Raw genomic sequence first — 24,702 nt, 5'->3', positions numbered from 1 at the left:
TGAAGGGCTCTCGAGTGAACCCCGCCTTGGCGGTTTATGTATGACACCACTGACATGTTGTCCGTACGAATCAGCACATGGTGACCTCGGACTTGCGTGATGAAGCTCTGAAGAGCTAAGAATACTGCTCTCAGCTCGAGGCGATTTATGTGCCATGTTCCCTCCGACTCTGTCCAGCGGCCTGAGGCTGGAACTCCATCGCAATGAGCTCCCCAGCCCGCCGTCGACGCGTCTGTCGTGACGACTTTCCGCCGTGTGACCAGTCCCAGCTGGACACCGCGGCGGTACAGATCGGGATCCCGCCATGGCTCCAGCGTGCTTAGGCACCTGCGAGTGACCACAACGCGGGCACGGCCCGTCCTCCAAGCCCTCTTTGGAACCTGCGTTTTTAACCATATCTGGAGGGGGCGCATATAGAGCAGACCGAGGTGGCACAACGTCGCAGCCGCCGCCATCCGGCCCAAGAGCCTCTGATATTCTTTCAGCGCTACGGGTCGTCCCAGGCTGAACGCATCCAGCGCTGACATTAAATCTCGAATACGCTCCTGACACAGACGCGCTCTCATCGAGACTGAGTCCAGCTGCACCCCCAGATATGTAATCGACTGGCTGGGGCATAACGCGCTCTTCTGCATGTTCACACAGAGGCCCAGGCTCTCCAAATGACGCAATAGAACGCGTTTGTGGCTGTTGAGCACATCTTCTGAATGGGCCAAAATCAGCCAATCGTCCAAATAGTTCAAGACGCGCATCCCTCCGGCTCTCAGAGGGGAGAGCGCAGCATCCACACACTTCGTAAACGTGCGTGGTGCCAGGGCTAGACCGAAGGGCATGACCGTGAATTGATATGCTGTGCCTTCGAATGCAAATCTCAGAAAGCGCCTGTGCCGGGGGGCGATCTGGATATGAAAGTATGCGTCCTTCAAGTCCACTGAAACGAACCAGTCTCCGGGCCGGATCTGCGCGAGAATCTGTTTCAGCGTTGTCATTTTGAAAGCGCGTTTGTATAATGCACGGTTGATTGGTCTCAGGTCCAAGATTGGACGGAGACCCCCACCTTTCTTCGGAACGACGAAGTAGCGGCTGTAGAAACCGCTCTCTCTCTCGTTGGGCGGGACAACTTCTATCGCTCGTTTTGCGAGGAGATTGAGCACTTCTTGTCTCAGCACTGGCGCGCTGGACGGCAGAACTGTAGACGTGACCACACCATTGAACCGGGGTGGTCTGCGCTGGAACTGAAGCGTGTAGCCGTTCTCTATCACGTTCTGTACCCACTCCGAAATGCCCGTAATTGATCGCCAAGCGCTGGCGAAATGACTCAGAGGACGGGGTGCCCCGCCCTCTGTAGTCTGAATAGCGCCGCTGTATATCGGGGGCGCGCCCCGTGAATTCACTAGGCAAACGGGAGCGCTGTGTGACAGCGAGGGACGCGCATCGCCGATTGACGGGGAGCGCGAGCCTCTTATTAAATGTGTGTGTGATGCCGCCGTGTGTACACGGGGTGGTTGCGTGTGTGCAACCGTAGTCATTGGAGGAGGAGAAAAAAGCTCTTTTTGTGAGGGTGTAACAGACTTTATTACATTCTGAACAGACACAACAAAGACATTCTCGTAGTCGCCCGCAACCGCCAAGGGGACCTCGTGAGAACTTCTCGCACGCTTCAACGCGGGCCCGCCGCTCAGCGTTCTCCTCCTCCGACCCAACTCGTCAGGAACGAGGCTTCTGATCCGACGGGGGCGTGCCTCCGGGGCGACCACCTTTCTTAGGACCGTGCCTAGTCCTCGGCGCCCTCTGCCACGCTGGTTTGGTGCGAGCCGCCGGCTCTGGGTCTGGCGCCGCAGAAACGGAAGCAGAAGGGGGGCGTTTCGAAGGGCGGTTTGAAGCAGACGAAGATCTACTTCGTGTTGGAGGCTGTGCTGCAGCTCTACGCGGCAGGAAGTGGCTCATTGCTCTTGAGCGTTTCTGCGCCTCGGAGAAGCGCTCTGCAATAGCCTCCACGGCATCGCCAAAGAGGCCGGAGGGAGACACAGGTGCGTTGAGCAGCGCTCTTCTGTCTGCGTCCTTGAGCTCAGTGAGAGTGAGCCACAGATGACGGTGGAGTACCACCATATAGCCCATGCTCCGTCCGATCGCATGGGCCGTTTTCTTAGTGGCTTTTAAGGCAAAGTCCGTCGCCGCGCGCAGATCCTTAAATGCCTCTGGATCCTCTTCTCCCTCGTCTAAGGATTTCAGGAGCTGAGCCTGAAAAACTTGGAGCACTGCCATCGTGTGGAGCGCGGAGACCGCCTCCCCCGAGGCGGCGTAAGCCTTGTCTGCAATGTGTGCAGTCAGACGACACGGTCTTGATGGCAGCGTAGCGCCCAACTTCAAAGAGGCCGACGAGGGGCAGAGATGAGCAGCGATGGACTCCTCGACGGGCGGGACGCGCGTGTAACCACGGGCTTCTGCCCCATCGACTTTGGTGAATATTTCTGATCCGCCAGCGTGGGCGCGAGCCGATTGGGGCGCAGCCCACGCTTTAGCGACCTCGTCATGCAGGTCGAGGAGAAATGGGGCTCGCTTCCTCGGAGCGGCAGCTCGGCGGCCCGAGTCAAGGAACCATGAATCCAGCTTACTTTTAGCCGGTTCGTCGGCTTTCTCCCATTCCAATCCGAGATCGCTAACGGCTCTAGTGAGGATCCTGACGAGTTCGTCCTGAGACGCGGCGTGTCCTTCCACTTCAGAACGCTCTTCTGAAGCGTGAGCCCAATCCTTCTCGGACGCTGTCAGCGACATGGCCTCGTCAAGATCGTCGCCCTCCTCTGCGCCGAACGAGATAATCTCCGAAGCACCAGGGGTGGGTCGAAGACTCTCTTCAACAAAGAGCACCGGAGAGCGGGGGGGAGAAGCACCCTTTCTTGGTGCGTGGTCGCCCGTGCGCGGCTGTGGTCCCACCAGCGGCTCGCTGGCGGCGGTGGGACGGTGCCGAGAGAAGTCTCCAAGGGCGACGTTTCTCCTGGACTTAAGTGCCCGCACTGAGAACTCCTCGCAATGCGGGCAGTCCGATCCAGCGAGTGCTGCTTCGGCATGAGCGAGACCCAGGCATAGGATGCAGAACTCATGCGTGTCCAGGGCCTCGATAGGCCCCGAGCAAAGTGTGCAAATTTTCGACATGCTGGAACGCCAAGAGGGGAACCCGTCTTCTCGCGTCTTCTCCACAGCTGTCTTCGGTAGAAATTTCTTGAAAGAGGAAGATTCTGAGTTTATGCCGCCAAAACAGCGTATTATATAGCGGCACAGGCCCCGCCCATAATCGCCGTCTTGGCTGGCATTGGCCAGCGAAGAGTTGCAACTTCACTGGCGTTGTGCAATAAGATTTCAGGTAGGATAGGAAGGAAGGGAGTCCCCAAATGCGTCAGCTTCTGACGCAATGTCGAGTGAACCGTCTTGAGAGGGAACCCTGGGTTATCATTGTTGTAAACTCTGTCTAAATGTATATTTACTCCACAAGAACTCTGAATGTGTCTTGCTGTTTCTGGCATCAAGGCATTAGCAGCAAATCTGTTAAGTCTTGCAAGCTGCGAGGGGGAGCCTCCCTGGACTGGATTTGTTGGTCCAGCACATTCCACAGATGCTCTGTCAGATTGAGAAATTTGGACGAATTGAACTCAAACTTTTTGTCATGTTCAACAAACCATTCCTGAGCATTTGTTTTTTTTTTTTTTTGCAGTGTGACAGACTGCTTTTTCTTGCTGAATGAGGCCACTTCCATTAGGAAATAAATATATCTTTAGGTAGTTGAGACGTGTAAAAGAAACATCCACATGAATGCAGGATGCCTAAAGCATAACACTTTTGTATGTGATAGATAATCCGATTATCAGAGATTATCAAAAGGACAATCAAATTACACAAAAATGTAATATAAGTCTCAGGTGTCCCCAGAATGTGTCTGTGAAGTTTCAGCTCAAAATACCCAACAGATCATGTATTATATCATTTTAAAAATGCCTATTTTGAGTGAAAGCAGAAACAGGCTTTCAAAGTTTTCACGCATGTCTCGTTAAATGCAAATGAGCTGCTGCTCCATGCCCTCATTTTCTAGAACAGGGCTATGCCTTTACAGCTCACAGCTCAGATACTCTGCTTAAAAAAACATCTGTTTGGTTTTAATTATCAGGTCATGTTTTCTAAATGCACACATCAGAGCGAACACACAGAAAGTGGCTGTCACACGGAATGTGAGTACTAAAGTTATCTTTAGTGTCTTATTGCGCTTAAACTGTCAAACACACACAAGTCTGTGTTAAAAACACACATGATTTACAAAAACTGTCAGTTATGTCTATGAAGTTAAACAGCTGGGAAAGAAATCATGTTTATATTACATCTGTGTGGCAGCAGCGTAATATACAGTAAATAAATCAATAAATCCACTGCTCTCTTGTCTGCTCCGAGGCTGGGACTCTAAATAGTGTTCTGTGCTCATCTATGCAGCCAATGACAGAACAGTTAGCATGCTTTGCTTAAACTTTCGCCATGGCGTTAGGACAGGTACACCATTGTCGTTTGCGAAAACAAAATGGTGGCTCCATGTGTGGAAACGTGCAGATTTAGAGGCGATAATACAGGTCCTTCTCAAAAAATTAGCATATTGTGATAAAGTTCATTATTTTCTGTAATGTACTGATAAACATTAGACTTTCATATATTTTAGATTCATTACACACAACTGAAGTAGTTCAAGCCTTTTATTGTTTTAATATTGATGATTTTGGCATACAGCTCATGAAAACCCAAAATTCCTATCTCAAAAAATTAGCATATTTCATCCGACCAATAAAAGAAAAGTGTTTTTAATACAAAAAAAGTCAACCTTCAAATAATTATGTTCAGTTATGCACTCAATACTTGGTCGGGAATCCTTTTGCAGAAATGACTGCTTCAATGCGGCGTGGCATGGAGGCAATCAGCCTGTGGCACTGCTGAGGTGTTATGGAGGCCCAGGATGCTTCGATAGCGGCCTTAAACTCATCCAGAGTGTTGGGTCTTGCGTCTCTCAACTTTCTCTTCACAATATCCCACAGATTCTCTATGGGGTTCAGGTCAGGAGAGTTGGCAGGCCAATTGAGCACAGTAATACCATGGTCAGTAAACCATTTACCATTTACCACTGTGAGCAGGTGCCAGGTCGTGCTGAAAAATGAAATCTTCTCCATAAAGCTTTTCAGCAGATGGAAGCATGAAGTGCTCCAAAATCTCCTGATAGCTAGCTGCATTGACCCTGCCCTTGATAAAACACAGTGGACCAACACCAGCAGCTGACATGGCCAGACCATCACTGACTGTGGGTACTTGACACTGGACTTCAGGCATTTTGGCATTTCCCTCTCCCCAGTCTTCCTCCAAACTCTGGCACCTTGATTTCCGAATGACATGCAAAATTTGCTTTCATCCGAAAAAAGTACTTTGGACCACTGAGCAACAGTCCAGTGCTGCTTCTCTGTAGCCCAGGTCAGGCGCTTCTGCCGCTGTTTCTGGTTCAAAAGTGGCTTGACCTGGGGAATGCGGCACCTGTAGCCCATTTCCTGCACACGCCTGTACACAGTGGCTCTGGATGTTTCTACTCCAGACTCAGTCCACTGCTTCCGCAGGTCCCCCAAGGTCTGGAATCGGTCCTTCTCCACAATCTTCCTCAGGGTCCGGTCACCTCTTCTCGTTGTGCAGCGTTTTCTGCCACACTTTTTCCTTCCCACAGACTTCCCACTGAGGTGCCTTGATACAGCACTCTGGGAACAGCCTATTCGTTCAGAAATTTCTTTCTGTGTCTTACCCTCTTGCTTGAGGGTGTCAATGATGGCCTTCTGGACAGCAGTCAGGTCGGCAGTCTTACCCATGATTGCGGTTTTGAGTAATGAACCAGGCTGGGAGTTTTTAAAAGCCTCAGGAATCTTTTGCAGGTGTTTAGAGTTAATTAGTTGATTCAGATGATTAGGTTAATAGCTCGTTTAGAGAACCTTTTCATGATATGCTAATTTTTTGAGATAGGAATTTTGGGTTTTCATGAGCTGTATGCCAAAATCATCAATATTAAAACAATAAAAGGCTTGAACTACTTCAGTTGTGTGTAATGAATCTAAAATATATGAAAGTCTAATGTTTATCAGTACATTACAGAAAATAATGAACTTTATCACAATAAAAATGGTAACACTTTAGATTACAACCCGCAAAGAGCTACATAAGTAAACTGAATTTACGGTGTATGTTTCTGTAATTATAGTGTACCTATAAAGAACGAACATGTAGGTATAAGGGAACAATATGTTAAATTTGGGTAATAAGGGGGTAACAAGCCAGATGTGCAACCTGCAATTAACTACATAAGTATACTGAATTTACATGTACGTTTCTGTAATTATAGTGTACCTATAAATAACGTACATGTAGGTATACGGGGAGAATATGTTGAATTTGGGTAATAAGGACAACCCAGATATGCAACCTGCAATTTATGTGTACGTTTCTGTAATTATAGTGTACCTGTAAAGAACTTACTTGTAGGTATAAGAGAACATGTTACGTTTTGATAATTGGGCATACAACCAGATATGCAACCTGCAAAGAACTACGTAAGTAAACTGAAGTTACGGTGTTAACAGGTATCTATTCTATTTCTGTGCCAGGCATAAATCGTGAGTTTGGTGTATCTATACGTAGGCTTTTTAGAATTACTGGGAAAGTATACTCTTGTTCCATGTAATTAAAGGGTAAGTGCGACATCTGCGGGTTGTAAATTAAAGTGGCGATTGCTACCCTCTTGTTCAACGAAGTTACAGAGTAGTTACAATACATATTACAACGTGACCCCATAATAATTCGTATGTATTTTATGCAAAATGTGGTTCTGCAAAACGTACATTTATTTACGTTTTTATAGACACTAAACGTACAATACTGACATATATGCATCATCTAAACATTTGACGTTATTACTTTTTATGAAACTGCTTTTTATAACATTTAATTCTGTTCTGTGTGATTTCTGTTGCCAGCTCGTTTCCAAGAATAGGTCTACATAATGTTATCAAGACTACACTTTTAAACCCTTAAAATGAATAACATTTCTGCAGTCGTTTAATCATTAATATTATATTAACTTGGTTTGCCGTGGTGGAATACAAAAGGTGTTTTCTCTGGCATGCTGTGACTAACAATAGAAAAAAAAAAAGAGTTACACTGTTGTTCTTTTTCACAGTTGGTAAATGCACTGGAGACCCGATTATATCACTTAAACACGGAAAAAGTCAGTTTTTAATGATATGTCACCTTTTAAGTAAATACAGTTGTATGAGTGTGCAAGGTATGTTGTCTCTCTAATTATCTCAGTTGTTTTGTTCCACAAGGCCAAAGTGCACATAGTTTTTTTAAAGGGACAAATGCCTCTAATCTGCTAACTGAATATCTTTTTTGTTTACGGAGCCTTGTTTTTCTACATGGTGACATTATTGTCAATAGCCATTGTCTAGACTATCCTCTGGCGTACGTACACTTGAGAGCAACAACTTTGTATGTAATGCAAAGTCCTTCTGAACTGACCCCTCATTGATTGCTCTCAATTGATTTGCTAGCTTGTGCCCCTGTTTAACCTAAACACCATTCATCAAGCTGGCCTTTCAGTAGTCCCTCTGTGATTCACATTACCCCCTTCTGATCTTAAAACTTCAGCGTCTTTAAAGAAATAGTTACACACACAGTATGCTAATTCATATATAAATTATATTTGTTTATGTGTACATCTATTGATAGGTTAAAGGGATAGTTCAGCCAAAAATGAAAATTCTCCCTGCTGAAAAAAAAAAAACAGCTAAAACCAGCCTAGGCTGGTTGGCTGGTCTTAGCTGGTTTAAGATGGAAGTAGCTGGTATTAGCTGGTCTCCCAGCCTGGTCAGGTTGGTTTTAGCTGGGGGTTTCCCAGCCTGACCAGTTAAGACCAGCCTGGCCAAAAGCCTGGAAAGTGGCCAAAACCCCTCTAAAACCAGCCTGCTGACCAGCTATGACCAGCTAAAACCAGGCTGGTTGACCAGCTAAAGTTTTTTTTTTTTTTTTTTAAACCAGGGCTGTCATTACTCACCCTCATGCCATTCCCAACCTGTAAGACCTTCTTTTATCTTCAGAACACAAATTAAGATATTTTTGATGAAATCCGAGGGCTTTCTGACACTGTATAGACATTCAAGGCCCAGAAAGGTATTGAGGACATCTAGAAAATAGTCCATGTGACATAACATCAGTGGTTCAATGGTAATTTTATTAAGCTATGAGCTCTCAAAAATAGGTTAAAGTGTGTTCCAAAGATGAACGAAGGTCTTACAGGTTTGGCAGAATGAAAGACTTTTCATTTTTGGGCGAACTAACTCTTTAATGGTTAGGCCTTTGTAACTTTGACAAATAATGTTATTGGAAAAAAAATGTTTAAAGGATAACTATTGCCAAAATGCAACCTGGGCTGTTTTTTTTTTTTTTACTGTAAACGAGACAAACTTATATCTAAAAGCATAATTACGACAAACAAGCCATTTTTGAGATTGACCGTGATATCGTTTTCTGGTCAAATGGCCGGTGAATGGGAGTACTGGGGGCATAAATTTGAGCGCATCAAAATCTATATTTTTACAACACTAAGAAGGCTCGACACACCATGAAACTTTGCTCGAAATAACGCCTGGGTCTCTACACATGAACTCGAGCATTGAGAACATTGTGTACACAGAGTTTACTAAAAAGAAAGGTTTTGAACAACTCACTTGTTTTGAACAACTCAATGTTTGAGTTTCCGCTCGCGGCCGTCTTGCCAGTCAAGAAGTGTCGATCTCCGAATGCGAGGAGAGTAAAGATGGATAGCTCCTAAAGCATATTTCCATATAAATGCACGGCTAATTCATTGTTTTGTCGCAAGTGAAAAACAATATTAACCTTCTAGTTGTAAAAAGAGCCTCATATAAGGCTAATATTTCGTCCTATGGAGTCCATTCATTCGCATTCAGAGATCGACACTTCTTGACTGGCAAGACGGCTGCAAGTGGAAACCCAAACAGTGTAAGTGAGTTGTTCAAAACCTTTCTTTTTAGTAAACTCTGTGTACACAAACAATGTTCTCAATGCAGCCCAGGTTGCATTTTGGCAATAGTTATCCTTTAATTTCCCTCAATTGTCTTTTGTCATTTGTTTTACAAACTGAGATATGAATTGATTATTTGAATTGATTTTTGTAGTAATCGACAGCATGTCAAAGTTGTCTATGTCAATAGAGCTTAAAAACAAAAATCAATTTCTCACCCTCACGTTGTTTCAAACCGGAGTTTCTTCCTTCTGTTGAACACAAAAGAAGATATCTGAAGAATGTTAGTAACCAAACTACACTCTTAAAAATAAAGGTGCTTTAAAAGGTTCTTCACAGCTATGCCATAGAAGAACCATTTTTGGTTCTACAAAGAACTATTCAGTCAAATGGTTTAAAGAACCATCTCTTTCTTACCTTTTTATAATCTGAAGAAACTTCTTTTGTCACAAATAACCTTTTGTGAAACAGATGTTAAGGGTTATTTATGGAAACATTTAGACAAAAAAAAAAAAAAAAAAAAAGTTTCTTCTATGGGATCATGAAGCACCTTTATTTTTAAGAGTGCAACTGCAGATTTTTCATACCGTAGAAGCCAATGGCTTCCATCAACTGTTTGGTTCTTCATTCTTTAAAATAACTTTTTTTTTTGTTTTCAACAGAAGAAAGATTTGAAACAATGATGAGAGGATTGTCATTTTTTTGGGTAAACTATCCCTTTCATTTAACCAAGAATATCCATTTAATAGATGTTGTAATACCATTACCAACCACTGGAATGCAGTGTGGTACCACACAACATGTAAGCCTTCCTGCAAGCCCAAAACAAACAGATGTTAGCATGTGTGTTGGCAATTTGTTAATAATTTATGAGGAATTAATTAGCATTCTTCTAATTACCCCATGAATATTCCACCAGGCCGTTCACGGTGTTGAAGAGTTCTAAATGGGATTAGCAATAGTACACGTCCCGCTGCACAAGATCAGGAGACCTCTTTTTCTGCAATGTCCTGGATGTTCAAGTCCAGTCAGCGCTTTGGAGCTCAGCTGCATTAGTATGTGAAACGCAGGCCAGGTAAACTGGTCCTGGGCCAGCTGAAACGAGCACCGGGTCTCTTGTGTGCTAGTGAACAACAGCAGAATCAATGACAACAGGAAATTGCTGATGGGAGCCTTTGGCCAGACTTCACCCAGGAGACCCAGATCAAATGAGGGGCCTGTGATTATCTCACCAGGAGATTAGTGTGAGAGATCGTAAACCACAGCCAGTAAATAAACACTGGAGATGAAGTGGGGTTGTATTTTATATTTATTTATTTATTTTTGGTATATATAAAATTATTACTTTGTCAATAGGAAATAAGACCTCTTGATGGAGACATAAAAATGGTAGGGTGGCTAATCTATTAAACATGTTAATGGAATAAGTTAGATGATATGCTGGTTAATTATTTGCAAATAAATTCAAACACATTCAGTCATACCATCAAAGTATAAATAATACTAAATTAAGGTGGTTTGATTTAGTATTTTGTATATATGTTTAAGGTATTTAATAATATTTATCTTTATATTTTCAATATACATTTTAACTTTATTTTAAAATTTAGTAATTTTGTCATGTGCTATTGTCATTTTTATTATTTGTTATATTTTCATGTTTGGTCCCACTTTATATTAAGTGTCCCTAATACCTGTGAACTTACATAGTAACTAGATGTGTACGTAGCATGTAACTACAGTGTAAGTACACTTTGGTACATTGTATCTACAGCTCTAATACTGGTGTAATTACACACATGTAACAACTCACTGAATAGCATTTGTAAGTACAAATGTGTAACAGGACATTGGTAACAACACTTTTTTCACTTCTGGAAGTACACATGTGTAACAAGAATTATGTAACTACATTTTGTAACAACAATATGTACTCACAGAAGTTTTTACACTTCCACACAGTCTTCAATACTGCAGTTACCAGTTTGGAATGCCCTGAAACATTATTGAAATCGTGATGATTCCTATGTAGGCTACATATAATTTTTGTATTCATGTATTTGTGAACAAATACATTTTGTTATACCAGTGTACTTACATGGTAACTCCCCAGGAACTGTCTACTTAATATAGAGTGTAAAATGGTCACAATTTACTGAGTAATATATAAAATGTAAACCTCTGTGCAAAACTTTAATATCAGTGTACTTACATGATAACTCCTCAGGAACTGTCTACTTAATATAAAGTGTAAAATGGTCACAACCTACAGAGTAATATATAAACTGTGTTTTCAAATGCATTATTAAATAGTTTACTTAATATGAAATTATAACTTTCCATCCTGTTCTGTGTGATTTCTGTTGCCAACTCGTTTCCAAGCATATGTAAGCATAATGTTTAACAAGACTGCACTTTAAACCTTTAAAATAAACAACATTTCTAAAATCGTTTAACCATTTATGTAATATTAACTTCGTTTGTAGCGGTGGGACACAGCAGGCGTTTTCTGACATCCCTGCGACTAACAATAAAACCATAAAATACACCGAACACGCATCATAATTATATAATGAAACAATTTTATTTGTGCGCTATAAGATCTTCAGAATCCATACCATTGCGAGGAACATGCCCAAATTCAAATCTTTGGCTGTGTCCAAATTCAGGGTCTGCATCCTCCTTAGGATCCTTCCTACCAGGTTGAAGGAGGAGGGGTCCTCCGAAGACCGCAAAACCTGGAAGTAGGTGTCAGTGAATTTGGACAGCCTACACTTCTTTCAGTTCCCTCCCTTCCCCGTTGCTCATATCCTGTCGCCTAGCAACCGTGACAGCGCTAAGCAAGAAGTAAGGTTATCTGTACTGCACAAAACAAAATAACTACTCTTTCATCCCTAAAAGCGTTAAAAACATCTTCAATCACTAACAAGAAAATTAGCTGTGTGTAAGGGGATATTCACACAGGCAGTAAGAAAGAATCTAGTTTACGAAAGTGATGTTTTTTAACATATATACATACAAATGTAAAAAAAAAAGCTTAACGCTAAAAGCAAAGGCCTAACTAGACAACCGCTGTAAAAAAACATTTTTTGAAACGCCAGTTTTTTTTAAACTTCCATCATTACTACCGCTTGCATCGTCCGCCATTATTTGAAAATTCTGGAAGCGCTCTGCCGAAAGGAATTGTGGGATAGGTAGGACGGGAAAGGATCCACCAGACCCATCCTTCAAATTCGGGGAAAAGGAGGACGTATTTGTGGGGCACATTTGAAGGATCCTATGAATTTGGACAGCCTTCGTCGCGGCGCTGTGACGTAACATCCTTCAAATGAGTCCTCCGAAGGATGTAGACACAGCCTTTATCTTTATTTTACGAATTCAAATACAACCGCGTCAGGAAACGGCAGTTTTTACGGCAGGAAAATCGAGCTCTCATTGGCTCTCGCCAGCATTCGTCACAGTTTACGACATGCCGTGTTTCTGGTGAGATATGTTTGAATGTTGCGCGGGTGCATACTCTTTGGCCGCATTTACGGAGAGGATCAGGAAAATAATCTGATTAATATTTCAGCGAATAATAACTTTAATTCTGCTCTGCACCTCAAACAAACCTACTGTATTCTGCCAGAGAGGACTGCGGCTGCAAAAGCATCGCCATTTGGATTACTTTTTGGTATGGCTGTTGATATTTTTGCATTAAATAAATTATTGTAATTGCAATTTTCTGTCTGTCATGTTTTTTTTTTTTATTACTGTACTGAGAGAGATATGGTTAACGTTAGGTTTAGAGGTAGGAGTGTGATTAGTGACTATAAAAATATTTTTATGCTATATTGTTAGTAAAAATGGTAATTTCCCTGCATATATTTTTGTCAGTTACGATTTATATCCTTTTATATTTGCTATAAAATGGGTGGCTTTAGGTTTGGGGGTAGGTTAAGGGGGCTAAAAATATAAATCGCGTATTAATAAAATGATAAAAAGGCATTGATGCGAATATTTAATGAAATGAAAGATACGTAAATATTTTACGTTTTTAGCAAAACATACGTAGCTATTTGTACGTTTTAAACGTTGAAATACATCTAAATTGTGCATCTAAAAATACGTATAAATACCAACGTATAAACAATGAGACCAGGCTGGACCATTTTACACTTTATATTAAGTAGACAGTTCCTGAGGAGTTATCATGTAAGTACACTGAAATTACAGAGTTGCACAGAGGTTTACATTTTATATATTACTCAGTAAGTTGTGACCATTTTACACTTTATATTAAGTAGACAGTTCCTGAGGAGTTACCATGTAAGTACACTGGTATTACAAATTGATACTTTAATTCTAATTCAGTGTTCACAAATACATGAATACAAAAATTATATGTAGCCTACATAGGAATCATCACGATTTCAATAATGTTTCAGGGCATTCCAAACTGGTAACTGCAGTATTGAAGACTGTGTGGAAGTGTAAAAACTTCTGTGAGTACATATTGTTGTTACAAAATGTAGTTACATAATTCTTGTTACACATGTGTACTTCCAGAAGTGACAAAAGTGTTGTTACCAATGTCCTGTTACACATTTGTACTTACAAATGCTATTCAGTGAGTTGTTACATGTGTGTAATTACACCAGTATTAGAGCTGTAGATACAATGTACCAAAGTGTACTTACACTGTAGTTACATGCTACGTACACATCTAGTTACCATGTAAGTTCACAGGTATTAGAGACACTTAATATAAAGTGGGACCTCATGTTTTTTATTTTTAGTTTTTGTTTAGGTTTTAGTCATTCTAGTACTTCAACTTATTTTATTTTCTCATAAATAATAAAAGAAAATCTTATTTTCATTTAAGTTATGTGTGTTTAATCTTTTTTGTTTTAGTTTTAGTTTGTTTCAAAATACAATATATATATATATATATATATATCAACTGTATAAATATTGAAATATTGAATTTTAGATTTGGATCAAATAAATGGAGGTGAGCAGAAGAGACTTATTAAAAAAAAACATTAAAATTCTTACTGTCAAAAACATATATATATTGCTTGTTTGAGTTTTTTTGTCTTTATTTTGGCTACATCTCTAAATAACCCATTTAATGAAGGGGAATAAATTAGAGGGGAAATTAAAACAAGAAAATAGCAAGCAAATTAAATTGAATAAAAATCTAATTTAGCCCCCACTTGATCGGCTTGTGCTGGTATTATGGTTAATTTCCAAAATGGAAAACAATCCACATCAGTTGCTCACTCTTATTGTTCTTCGTTTTTCTCATCGCAAGTTTATCTCTGACAATCTGGCATCCTGTCTATGCTCTTGAACTCTCTCTGCTCTCATACTGTTTTCCTCTGTTAATGTATCCAGCTTTCACACATATAGAGCGGATGAGATTAAAGGATTGTTGACAGCAAACAAACAGATTACTCGGTCAAATGTTTGTGTAACATGGATGCTCTCTTCACAGTTGTGTAAGCATCATCCTTAATGGAAATAACAGCTGTGTTTTGTATAGGTTTGTGATTTATTTTTGAGTATAACCTACCATATGTGTGACCTGTTTAGCAAACTATATATAGTTTTGATCAAAAAAGGTTAGTGTAGAATGCAATGACAGCCACATTCACCCCATGCATTTTGATATTCAACGCATAAAGTGCTAGTGTTTCTATGCCAGAAAAAAATTCTGCCAGAAACATCTGTTGTCATATCTTTGTAGATATGACTTCTTAAACTTCAAATTTATCAAACAAGATGAAAGTTTGCTTATTTAAATGATTCAAGTTTCACTTAAGACCTCGTGAAATGGTTTGATGATTGCAAATTTCTCTCTCATGTTGGCATAGTTCCTATTGAAGCAGAAATTGAATAGGAATCCTATAGCCTTTCATCAGCAAAGCCTTTATATTGACTGAGAAAGAAACTTGATCTATTCTGTGCCTGATTAGAAATGATAGAACTTGCTTTATGGTGTATTTATTCTTAATCAAGAAAATATGCTAATTTGTGCCTTTGAAATTACGTATCACGTATATTAAGCTCAAATGCCTTTATTTGTTTTCAGTTAGCTTTTGCAAGTTAAAAGCTTATCCATTAGCATAGCATAATGTTAAAAGGTTGTTCGATTAGCTAAAACATGATATCATGATAACACTATTTTTTGTTTTACCAGGTAGCAGTCAGACCAAACAACCGTCTAATTGGTGACTAGCATTAAGATGTTTTGAGGAGGCTATTGTGATGGTCACGCTTTTTTGTAATTGTCTGTAGCAATTGTCTAAAGTCCTTCACTGGACGACTGGCGTATAAGAGCTACGCTTTTGATGTCTCTAGAAGATTTTAGTGCTGTATTGATCTGAAGGTTGGCAAGAGTGAAGTGATTTGGGGAATAGAAGGATTTTTATAAGAGCAAATTTCATTCAGGCTTGAAATCTTGTCATAGTTGTCATCTTTTCAAAAAACAACATGTTTTATGTACAATGCTTACAGCTGAACGCGTCTCCTTTCAAAGTATAATCCAATACACCCAAAGCAGAAAGTTTCATCCGTGTCCAATGCCTCTGCTATTTATTTAGATGACTTTATAGTCATTTAAACCAGAGTTGTAGTATGTCATAAAGAAATATTATAGAAAGTACAGCTTTTTCGCTTTACAAGATGTTAAAGAAGTTCACTTCCAGAACAAACATTTACAGATAGTTTACTCACCCTCTTGTTATCCAAGATTTTCAAGTCTTTCTTTCTTCTGACATAAAGAAATTATGTTTTTTGATTAAACATTTCAGAATTTTTCTCCATATAGTGGACTTCCATGGTGCCCTGAGTTTGAACTTCCAAAATACAGTTTAAATGTGGCTTCAAACAATCCCAAATGCAGTGTAAGCAATCCCAGTTGAGAGAGAAGGGTCTTATCTTGTGAAACGATCAGTTATTTATTTTTATTTATTTTTATCGGTTATTCAAAACAGTTAGGGTATGTTGAAAAAAATCCCATCTTATTTTCTTCCTTAACTTCACAAATCATTGCAAAATCTTCTTACATCGCTGCAAAAGTACCAACCCAGTGTTTGCAAAGTGAACATGCAAAAAATATCAAACGGCCTTTACAAAAAAAGGTAAAACTGTGATGTAGGATGATTTTAAAGTTGAGGGAGAAAATGAGATTAACCGATCGTTTCACTAGATAAGACCCTTCTTCCTCAGCTGGGATCGTTTACAACCCCATTTGGGATTATTCAAAGCCGCATTTAACCCGAGTAGTTCAATTTCAGAACAAAAATGTACAGATAATGTACTCACCCCCTTGTCATCCAAGATGTTCATGTCTTTCTTTCTTCAGTCGTAAAGAAATAATGTTTTTTAAGGAAAACATTTCAGGATTTCTCTTCATATAATGGACTTCTATGGTGTCCCGAGTTTGAACTTCCAAAATGCAGTTTCAATGCTGCTTCAAAGGGCTCTAAATGATCCCAGCAGAGGAAGAAGGGTCTTATCTAGTGAAATGATCGGTTGTTTTCTAAAAACATTTGGCTGGGATCGTTTAGAGCCCTTTGAAGCTGCTATTTGAAAGTTCAAACCCTGGGGCACCATAGAAGTCCATTATATGGAGAGAAATCCTGAAATGTTTTAATCAAAAAACATAATTTCTTATGACTGAAGAAAGAAAGACATGAACATCTTGGATGACAAGGGGGTGAGTCCATTATCTGTAAATTGCTGTTCTGAAAGTGAACTACTCCTTTAAATGCATGAATGTTTCGCCAATCATTATTACATATTCGGGTCTTTAGCGACCCGGGCCTATATATCCAGCATGGATGGATCTCTAACTTCCGCAATAGCAAAAAAAACTCTCTTAATATTTTAAGAACAATTACAGAAAAATAAAATAAAGCACATTTCGTTGCCTTTTGAAACTTAGAAGGGTTCAATTTAAGCAGATGATTTTACGATCGCCGTCATCCTCAGAGCACACTTCCACAGTAAATTCAGCATCTGACTCATATTTGCGATCTCAGCCATATTGTCAAAACTATCATTTTCAATGACTTCAAAGTCAATATTTTGATCGCTGATAGCTTATAGACCACATTGACAACATAGACAACAGTGTACATTTATATTTTATTGTGTACAGTAATTGCTCTGCAGAAAAGTCATTCAAACAAGTTAAATTTTTGCCGTTGATATTCTTTTGTTTTATGCCTGTGATAATTGTGAGTGAAACATCGGGTCATTATTGTCCATCAATCAGTGCCACCTTGAGGAATAAAGGTGAATTGCACGTATTTAGTCATCAGATATTTACATATTTTTGTGCACGAAAAATATGCTTTACTACTTTACTTTACTTTACACTATTATATATATATATTGTGGTGTTTTTTTTTTTTTCTTTTTCTTGCTATATTGTTTAGAATTAATAGATTGAAGAATACTAAGAAAGTTGATGTCAAACCTGAAAAAATAAAAGATTGAGAAGGTTCAAATCTGGGCACCATAGAAGTCCACTTTATGGAGAGAATTGCTGAAATGTTTTCCTCAAAAAACATAATTTCTTTACGACTGAAGAAAGAAAGATGACAAGGGGGTGAGTACATTATCTGTTCTTCAGTTTTTTTTTTCTGTTTTGGAAGTGAACTTCTCCTTTAATTGATGGACTGTAGTGATGTGGATTATTGTGGTGTTTTTATCAGCTGTTTGGACTCTCATTCTGACGGCACCCATTCACTGCAGAGGTCCTATTGGTGCACAAGTCATGTAATGCTACATTTCTCCAAATTCGTTCTGATGAAAAAACAAACTCATCTACATCTTGGATGGCCTGAGGGTAAGTAAATTTTCCATGCTTCCATGCTAATTTTCCATATTTTCCAAGCTGTCTGTGTAGATCCAAATTAGTTACTCATGCGATTCAGTTTTAGGTAGCTGTCTATTTAGGCAGTATGCAGTTCACTAGGCTTTGGAACAAAGTTCCAGTGTGTGAAAGAGCTTATCTTTGTATACCCCGTGTTTGTGTTTTCCCATGTTTTTGACTATCTTCACTTCACTTCCTGGACTACTCGTACAGCACCACTATTCATTCTTTTTCAATGAAAAATACAAGTGCATCAATGCTGCCAAGCGCAAAATCTGAAAATAAAGCAATATTCTTGATCTGACTCATCTCCAACAATAGAGCTTATTTTGAGAGGTGCCTAACGTCCCTTATGGTATTATTTTTATTTTTATTTTTTATTTATTTATTTTTTTTTGTATGAACCCTGCAGAGTTAATGATATATTTAACTCCAGCGGATCCATATAATCTTTGTTTTGTTAGTAAATGCAGGTCTGGGATCAGGGGGAGAAAACTGCCAGTCAACATTGGTCGTAGAACATGTGGCTCAGTTGAAATATGTAAACGTAGGGCTGATCAATTATGCAAAGGCACAAACGGAGGTCTGTAGACAGATGATGTATCAGCTGTCCTCTCTGAAACTCTTTCTCACAATAAAGCAACTGTCAGTAAATTGCTTGAGAGCCTGAGCCAACAGGATAGAAGATAACACCTAACCACCTGCACTCATGGTGCTGAATTAACAAGTTAAAAGCATTTTGTAGACACCTAAAAAGAGGGATGGCAAAGGAACAAAGCATGTCTATTGCTTTCATTGCATGATTTTATTGTTGTGAGACCCTCTAACTAAAGTGACAGAACACTTTTAATTTGCATATAGTAAATAAATAAATTGTAACAAGATTACAAATTAGTTGCTAGGCAGTTGGTATAAAACTCATTATCAATTTCATAGCGATCGCCAATTATCATTGTCATTACTGCTGTTCTATCATGACAACTGGAAGATTTTAGCATGGATATAGCAATGTTAATGTGTTTGGTCTTTGCAAAATAGATCTGCTACACTGCTAAATTGCTGCTGCTGTTGGATATTGCTGTTGTTGTAGATTGTTGCTCCTGCTGCTGCAAAGGAAGAACAGGAAATTGCTAATGATAGACTGATATGGTGATGTGAGTATTTAAGACATGCTGCTGCTGCTGCTGCACAAGTAGCATATATAATAACCCATAGCAGATCTATACAGGTGGAGCTGGGGAAGGTGGAGGGTTTCAGACGATCTCTGAAAGCGCGCTGCAGAATGCTCTAGTGAATGCTAACCAGCCATTTAAAATTAAGCAGCAAGCTCATTGGCTAGGTATGCAGCATGAACCAATCAGCTTGTGCCAAGTAGTTTCATGCTGTGAATGTCATCAGTTTGTGTTAAGGACCGATCAGCCTGCACCATTTAGAGTTTTATGACAGAACTTGACTTTTAACTCCATCATCCTAATCCGCATCAGCAGTTATTATTTATTAATATTTATCAATATTCATTATTAGTGTCTATATCATCACTGCTATTATCAACAGCCAGGGATGGGCAGTATTTTAAATAAATGTATTTAAAATACGTATTTGAAATACAAAATACTATTTTGTATTTTGTATTTTAAAGCCTTTGGGAAAAATCTAATGTAATTTGTATTTAAATACATTTAAGACGAGTATTTTGTATTTTCAAAATACATAAAATACTTTGTGCCAATCAACCTCTTTATCAGGGTGCTGATTTAGTTCAGACCTATGGTTCAGACACACCCCTCCCTCAACCTTAACACTCATGCACGTGAGCTGCCTGCAGCAGAGTCAGCATTGGATCAGCCACTTTTCTCAGTTTTCTGCATTAAGGCAAGGGTGTCATCATAATCAATTCCTTGTTGATTAAAGTTAAATTGGTGCATCATTCAGATTTGCCTTCAGTAAACATGAAATAATAAACAAGCACCGACACGTGTAGGAGAAAAATAGCGTTAGCTGCCTGTTAGCCAATCAGTTTTGATGGTTGTTTTTTTTAATTTATCAACTAGCTAGTCAAATGTGTTTAAAACATTACTGCATGTTAGGGCTGGGTGATATGACAGAACTTTATATATCTTAGGCAGCGATGCTATAAAGTGTGAATCTATTCAACTTTTCAAAATCGTTTACATGTAGTTTTGCATTTAGAATATGTCTAGATATATTTCAGCCTAAAGGGATAGTTCACCCAAAAATGAAAATTTGATGTTTATCTGCTTATCCCCAGGGCATCCAAGATGTAGGTGACTTTATTATTTTCTTCAGCAGAACACAAACGAAAATTTTTAACAAAAAACAGTGCAGTCTGCCAGCCATATAATGGCAATGGATGGGGACCAGACCTTTAAAAGTAAAAAAAAAAAAAAACATGCACAGACAAATCCAAATTGCGCCCTGCGGCTTGTGATTATACACTGATGTCCTAAGAGACGAAACTGAACAGTATTTATATAATTTTTTACCCTTGATACACAGCCACGTCCAACTGTCCTGAGAACAAGCTTTTCCTCCGGCAAGTTACATGTGTACGCGCTCTGGTGTATTTTACGCAAACGCCAGAAGCGATCTGTCGCGTGTATATGACACTCATTTGTTCACACAGTGCACAGAGATTGTGTGTATAGCGGCTATTCAAAACGGTAATTACTTGCTATATCCTGATTCAAACCGATTGAAAGCTTAAAGATTATGTTTGCTTGCGCCAACTCATCCGGAACTTTTACAGATTTTACCTTCTGGCGTTTGCGTATGCTACGCCAGAGCGCATACACATCTAACGTGCCAGATGAAAAGCTCGTGCTCATGACAGATGGACATGGCTGTGTATCAAAGGTAAAGAATTATATAAATACTGTACCCTGGAAATCCAGAGGTCTTGCGAGAGCACAATTTGAATTGTCTCTGCAAGACACTCTGACATCGAGTAATGATGCATGTTACTGCAATACGTAAGCAGTTCTGGGAACCAATCGAATCGGTGTATCTGATGTAGGCGGGCCAGAGGCGAGCTAAGCTGATGACGACAGTGCTGCGACGTCCGTAATTATTTCACGAGTTCACACTTACATATAATAAACTGGGAATGGGTTATGCGTATTTGGTGAGCTGTCCGATGGAAGGGCTCCGAGCTCGGAATTTTGGCCCGAACACAGAATACCTCCGTTAGGACAGAAAATAGTTTTGTGGAGAAGGGGTGGAGGAGGGATGCTAAAAATCTGTCAAAGAACAGAGGTGAGGTTGTGGTATAAATACACGTCTGTTAATTAGGTTGATTACTAATTGTGCTCTTCATGATCATTGTTAATCGTTGTTAATAAAACATCATTTAGTAAACATTGAATGATGGCTACAGATGAACACCAGTTGTTTGAAACGGCTTTGGCTGCTACAATGACCGAGTTAGACTTGGCTTTTCATATAAAAGAGGAACAGAAAACCGCGCTCGAATCGTTCCTTTGCAAGAAGGACGTTTTTGCTGTTTTGCCGACTGGATACGGCAAGAGTTTAATCTATCAGTTAGCTCCGCTGGTAGTTAAGCGTATGGTGCGACCACAAAGAGGAACAGATCTGAAGCGGACAATGCCAGATAGCATTCGGCAGTCCCGAGTCCTGGCTGTTAAAAAAGAAGTGGCGATAAATGTTATCGAACAAGGTCTACCGGGACAACCTGATCGGGATTGTGGTGGATGAGGTCCATCTCATTTACAAATGGTAAGAGGCACTTGGTAAACTTACTGTAACGAAAAACTGAACTATTCAATAGTAAAACAGTAGCCTAACTTGAACAGAATGATATGTCTGGCTGCTGAATGAAAAGCTAGCGTCCATCCACATATTAGTTGATAGTTAATGAATAGTTTGATGGGCCCTAATTGTTTTATGAGGTTGATTTGGCTGTCGTAATTAATAGTTATTAATCTTGTCACATTGTTTATGTTATAACATTGAAATCCACTCGCTCAGGATATGTCACATCGTGTATTGTTGTGATTGGTCGTGGCGTTATCCAATTGCGTGCAGTGAGAGTTTCAAATTCACGCTTGGTGCCGCTCATCGAGTTTGGCCCTCTTCATTGCTCGATGCCAGACCCTTAATCTTAATAGATTAGGGTCTGGATTTTTCCAGGCTATAAATACTGTTCAGTTTCTCGCAAGAACCGATCGTTTCGTGTCTTAGGACATTAATGTATTGTCACGAGCCGCAGGGTGCAATTTGGATTTCTCTGTGCATGTTTTTTGGCTGGTAGACTGCGCCGATTTTTGTTAAAAATCTTTGTTTGTGTTCTACTGAGGAAACAAAGTCACCTACATATTGGATGCCCTGGGGGTAAGCAAATAAACAAATTTTCATTTTTGGGTGAACTATCCCTTAAAGGGATGCCCGCACTTGATGGCCAATTTCACATGTATTTTGTGTATTTTAAAAATACAAAATACTTTATTTGTATTTTAAATACATTTTTTACACAGTATTTTGTATTTGTATTTAAATACATTTTTCCACTCAGTATTTTGTATTTTTATTTTAAATACATTTCAATGTATTTATGCCCATCTCTGTCAACAGCGTCATCATTATCAATATCATCACCAGAACCATCATTATCTTCATCATCATTACCATCACCATCACCAATCATTGTAATCATTATCGTCATAATCACTGCATCATCATAATAATTATTATGATTATCATCAATGCATCATACATCAATATTATCATTACCACCATCATCATCATTGTCATCATAATCACCACTACCATTATCATTACTATCACTGACATAATTTTCATCATTACCTTAATCTTTATTATCATAGTCATGATTATATAGTAACCAAAATTATGTTAATGATAACAGTGGTGGTGATTATGTAATCATCACCACCACCACTGTTATCTTTACAATCATTAACATAATTTTCATCATTTCTACCACCATCATCATTACCATCATAATCATCAACACTATCAGTTATCTTTATCATCATTTTCATTATCACCACCATCATCATAATCATAACTACCACTGTTATCATTTACATCATTACTATAATTTTTATCATTACCACCACCACTGTTATCACCTCCATCATTACTACAATTGTCATCATTACTATCATCATTATCAATGCCACACACTAAAAAATGTTGGGTTAAAAATAACCTAACTAGTAACCCAATTATGGGTTGGTATAGCACCTATGCAATGAATTGACCCAACAGTTGGGTTAATTATTTATAATAATTTACATCAGTATTTTCTTAAAAAATTACTTAATAAAACTACACTATAACACTACTTTGTTTTCAGATACACATGTTGTTTATTTAAATATGCAAAACAATACATTTTTAAGAAATACATTTTGAAATGTAAAAGTTTTAGTAAGTACAGCAAATTCATAAAATAAGTGTACAAGAATGTGTAAAAATATAACATTCAAAACACACAAATGTGCACATACAACTGACATTTCTAAGATGTACACTGAATTCAAAACCAACAAATGTGACTCTACACAATAAAATTTGACTCTGAATAAAAATTGATTATTTTGACCCATGCAATGTATTTTTGGCTATTAAGGAAAGGAAAGGAAAAGGAAAGGAGGTGACGTGAGGCCAAGTATGGTAACCCATACTAGGAATTTGTGCTCTGCATTTAACCCATCCAAGTGCACACACACAGTAGTGAACACACACCATGAACACACACCCGGTGTCACGGATTGGCCAGGTTCCACCACCTCCCTCACTCAGCGATCACAATCACCCGACTTCTAATCAGACGCACCTGCAGCTCATCACCCATCACCAATATAAGCACACATCACACACCACTCAGTGTCCGGGCTTGTTTGCACGAAGCGGACTCATTGTGCTTCACTCTTGTGGTCACAATCCTTAACCAAACCTACCTTGATCCTTACCTTCTGATACTTACCTGTATTCTCGTTCTATTCCAGTTTGAAAGTCAAGTCTCTGTCTCCAGCCAGCGGTGTGTCAGCCATAAGTCTGTCTACCGAACTCCAGCGGTGTGTGTGTGTGTGTGTGTGTGTGTGTGTGTGTGTGTGTGTGTGTGTGAGTCATCTGAAGTTTTCCTCCCGTCGTTCCTGGAAAGGAAAAGCATCAATCAACATTCTATCTGTCTGCATATCAAGAATTACATATTGGACTGTTATACTTACCCGGTTCTGCACGCTATCCTCTTCAACTTGCTCTGCTGTGAATAAACCTGTTAACATTTACACTTACCTGTCTCGTTGGTCTGCTTCCGTAACAGTTAGCCCGGACCAAGACAGCGCTCAGCATGAGCAATCCGGATCCATTCCAAGAGCTGGTGGACTCACTCAGGAAAATTTTGTTGGCTGGTCATGCCACCATCCCAGCTTCAGTTCGTCCCACAGCACCACCGGCACCCAGCACTTCTTCGGTTCCCGTCAATTCCAGTCCCATGGCCCGACCAGCGCCCTACTCTGGCGGGGCGGAGGAGTGCAGCGGATTTCTGTTACAATGTTCGTTGATATTCACAATGCAACCTGCTCTCTATCCCACAGATTCAGCAAAAATTGCTTTCATCACGTCTCTGCTTACCGGACCAGCTCTCAAATGGGCTGATACTTTGTATCAGCAGGCCGGGCCGGCAATCCAGTTGATCCAGACCTTCGTCGCTCATTTTAAAGAGGTT

The sequence above is a fragment of the Garra rufa genome, chromosome 14 (assembly GCF_049309525.1).
Source record: "Garra rufa chromosome 14, GarRuf1.0, whole genome shotgun sequence".
Lineage (NCBI taxonomy): Eukaryota > Metazoa > Chordata > Actinopteri > Cypriniformes > Cyprinidae > Garra > Garra rufa.
Note: the sequence above shows the minus strand (reverse complement) of the source record.